Genomic DNA, 4,088 nt, shown 5'->3' on the forward strand with positions numbered 1-4,088 from the left:
CCTCCCCCCCCCCCCCCCCCACCTTATTTAGCTTCACTACTAGGGGCCTGACGTTCCTGTCTTCTGGACTGTCTTTCCTTCCGCCTGAAGAAGCCCCTATATTAGGCGTGAAATGCCTTGAGGAATGTGGGCACCCCTTGATACCACGACATCATGACAATATCGCATCGGATCACTGTTTTTGTATAATGCATTTCTTTTATATTTTTGTATAAAAAATAAAGATGTATTCTTAATCTACTTCTGTGCTATATCAGTGGTGTGTCTGATACCTCAAATGCCCTTATCTTTGCCGCATTATTATACATTTCCTCTTTGGGTGTGGTATCATCTTTGCTCCATATTTATCCCCAAATTCTATGTATAGCATTTTATTGGTAAGATGCCTATGCAGTAGAATATGTCAACCATTAGAGGATCTAACTGAGGTCATTGTTGCTTATCCTGTTTGTTTATGGGCAGGCCAGGCAGCTCCCCAGGAGACCTAATATTAGACCATTTCCTATGGTCACACTCCAGTGTTTTCTATTGTCTTTCCTTCTTTGTTCCGCATAGCAGGCCATGCAATTAGCTTTCATGGAATATGCACCTGATTAAAGCACCAATTCAAACTTCACTGTATTGGCTATGTACACAGACAAGGACAACTCTTGTCCTAAAACTCTTTTCTCAACACTTTACCATGGAGGAACTCTTGAAATAGTTTCCAGGTCTCAGGAAACCCCATTCATAAAGTATTATATGTATATTTCACAGTGTAGTATGGAGATCAGTAGGTTGTAAAGAGTTTTTTTAAATACAACAATACAGAATGAGATGTAATAGACATGTATTAGATTTGTAATAGACATCAAATCAAACAAATATTAATAATGGCCAGAAAATATACACAGTGAAAATATTTGCTGCCCCTTAGGTTGGTGGTCAGTGTTAAATGGACTTCTTACATAGGTGGTCAGTGGAGAAAAACCTCTTATATTGGTGGTTAGCAGAGAAGTGACCCTTACACTGGAGGTTAGTGGAAAAATGAGCCCCTACATTGGTGGTCAGTGGATGACCTCTTACATTGGTGGTCACCAGAGAAGTTACGCCTTACACTTGAGGTTAGTGGAAAAGCGACCCCTTAAATTGGAGGCTAGTGGACAAGTGATATCGAGCAAAACACAGATTCGCATTGAAGTCAAAGGAGGCTGTTCACACCTTTGTGGTTCGGCGCACGGGCGAAATTGCCTGTCGTGCAAAAAGGTGCAGGAGCTATTTTCGGGCAGTTATGGGTTTGGGTCCCATAGACACCTCTATGCATTGAAAACCGCACGACAACCACGCACGGTTTTCAATGCATAGAGGTGTCTATGGGACCCAAACCGCGCGGCAACCGCCCGAAAATAGCTCTTGCACCTTCTTTGAAAACCGCGTGGTTGTCGCGCAGTTTTCAATGCATAGAGGTGTCTACGGGATTTCAAAGAACAGTTGCGCAAACGAAAACGTGCGATAACCACGCGAAAACAGCTCAATTGCCTAGGTGTAAACCTAACCTAAGAGCTGGTTCACAGCAGCCCCATTAGGATGCATTGGGCAACAAGCAAGTAAGCATGTGCCTTTTATAGGGACGGTTCACACCAATGTGCTGTGTTAGTGTGCATTGCACAAAAAAAACCGACACAATCATGATTTTATCGCAGCGCATTGCAACATACATAGAATTTACATAGGGGTAAAAAAAAAAAACACACACAGAGCGCTGTAATGCATTATAGAAACGCATCTCTGTGCACCTTAACACCACACAGCAGCGTACACACAACATTATGTGCTATGCATTGCCATGTGGCATGCTGCGATCCAGCCCTAACAGGTTACCATGCGTTGTGATGACTAAGTGCATTGGCACATGCAATTGTGTCACCGTTAGGAAATAATGGCAATGCAGTGCACCTAACGTGATCTCATGTGATCTGTGTATGTAATGAAAATATTCCGGCAGCAATCTAAAGATGTTTTTTTTTTTTTTTATCTTTTTGGGTTTTTGTTTGGTTTTGGATACAGTACAAAAGGGTGGAACTCCTGTCAGGTTTCCATTACTGTCTATGTCTCCGCTGGGGAAATTCACCCCCTTTATTGGTCATGGTGACTATTGTCATTTGGACAGGAAGAAAAGCAAAATGAAAAGTTTAAATTTGTCCCCGGAACAGAAATCAGAAAACTATTACTATTATTATTATTATGCAAGCTTTATATAGCGCCAACAGTTTGCACAGCGCTTTACAATATAAGGAAGACATTACAGTTACAATACAAATCAAGACAAGATGGTAAGGAGTCCCCTGCCCCTGACAGCTTACAATCTAAAAATCCGTATTTGTAAACAAGATCTTCATGATATCGTCTATTATTATACGGTTTATGATACCATTCATGATCCTTTTATACTTCTATGTTTACAAATACGGATCCCTATGACGCCTCTGCTTCCTCCATCCAAGGCATGCACGCTTCTCCTTGTGTATGAGTACGTGTGTGGAGCCCAGGGTGGGAGGGAGAGTCAGCTCCATGCTGCTCCCCTGTTTACAAGGCGTGCCTGGCTGACCCATTCTCAAGCCAACCCCTTCATCCATTGCCTAGCCTGGGGGGGGGGATGAACCGGGGTGGGGCACTACCAGCCCCATAAAACCCCCGCGCGCTGGGCTGGACGGATTAGAATTAAGAAGAAAAAAAAGTGCAGAGGACAGCAGCATCTGGGGACAGATTGTCACATCTGACTAAGAAAGGTAAGTCTGGGGCACAAGCTGCTGGGGGTAGGGGGGGTGGTGGTTATTTCTTAACATTTTGCTAAACCTTTGTGTATCAGTACTGCTTGGAACGGAGAAGAAGGGGGGGTAGAAGACCCCTGAAAGCGCCTCCACAATATGTAACTGTGCACATGAAAAAAAGTATCACAGACAGTACTCAACTGTGTTATTGTTGCCAGGGCACTAAGACAGTTACATTGTGGAAAGGCAAGTCTTAGCACATGGGACTACAGGTGCCAGCGTGACCTGCTAATAAATAGCAGCACGTATCAAGTCTAGTTAGTAGCTGAGGTTGAACTGTTGCTGAATATGAAGGATTAGGAAGGACGACATAACTTCCTTGTGTTGTTTTTGTTTCAATATTGTTGTAAAATGTCTTTGTTTTGTCTTTTTGTATCAATTTGTTACAATTCTTCTTTTCTTGTTACAATTCTTCTTTTCTTGTTACAATTCTTGTTGCTTTTTTGTTACTTTTATTAGACTGAAGAATACTGATGTTTCTGCTATAGACAGAGACTGAGGCTAGGTTCACACCTAGGTGATTTATCGCGCGGATTGAGTCGTGCCATATCGCGCAAAACACAGATTTGCATTGAAGTCAATGGGGGCTGTTCACACCTTTGCGGTTTGTCGCGCGGGCAAAATCACCTGTCGCGCAAAAAGGTGCAGGAGCTATTTTTGGGCGGTTGTCACGTGGTTTGCAATGCATGGAGATGCTTATGGGACCCAAACTGTGCGAGATCCGAAAAAAGCTCCTGCACCTCTTTGCGCAACAACCACGCAGTTTTCAAAGCAACCGCGCGAAAAACTGCTCATCAGCCTGATAGATGAAACCACTTGCTGGCGTTATGGGGGCGACCTCAGATTTGAGTCCCTGACTGTGTCAACGGTTACTGGTGATTTTGAAGTGGTTTTTGCACCTTGTTTTTCAGGCTTGAATGTTTTAGCCAATGAAAAGTGAATTACTGAGAGGGGGAGATGATCCTTAGGTGCAAAATTGTGCAAAAAAAAAACCCACACGCTGTTGTGCTTCCGTTATAGTCTATGGGGCCAAAAGTGCGCAATTGTGCCCGAAAGGAAACTTCAAGCTACAGTTGACCCAACGTCAGGTGTTAATAATGATGGTGGTCACACACACACACAGTGCAGTTCATGCAATTTCAACCTCATTCACAAGTACCGATGTGACTTACCACTGGCAGCTTCTATCTCCACCATGAAATGATCAAAGGTGTTGCTGGTAGGTCATCCCGATGCGTTGGGTTGTTTTTGCATTTGAAAGCTGGTTGAAAGTGGATG

The 4,088-nt window shown here is 43.3% G+C and overlaps 1 protein-coding gene across 1 annotated transcript in view; it reads left to right on the forward strand.

The window, feature by feature from the left end:
* The first annotated feature begins 2,679 nt into the window (after positions 1 to 2,679).
* The window catches only part of NDRG1 (N-myc downstream regulated 1), a 56,946-nt gene continuing 55,537 nt past the window's right edge, over positions 2,680 to 4,088 (forward strand). The window contains exon 1 of the mRNA XM_018563077.1: positions 2,680 to 2,768. The gene's annotated coding sequence lies outside the window, so the exon portion shown is untranslated. The remainder of the gene's footprint in view (positions 2,769 to 4,088) is intronic.

Source organism: Nanorana parkeri, unplaced genomic scaffold (genome assembly GCF_000935625.1).
Source record: "Nanorana parkeri isolate BGI_ZX_2015 unplaced genomic scaffold, ASM93562v1 scaffold629, whole genome shotgun sequence".
Taxonomy (NCBI): domain Eukaryota; kingdom Metazoa; phylum Chordata; class Amphibia; order Anura; family Dicroglossidae; genus Nanorana; species Nanorana parkeri.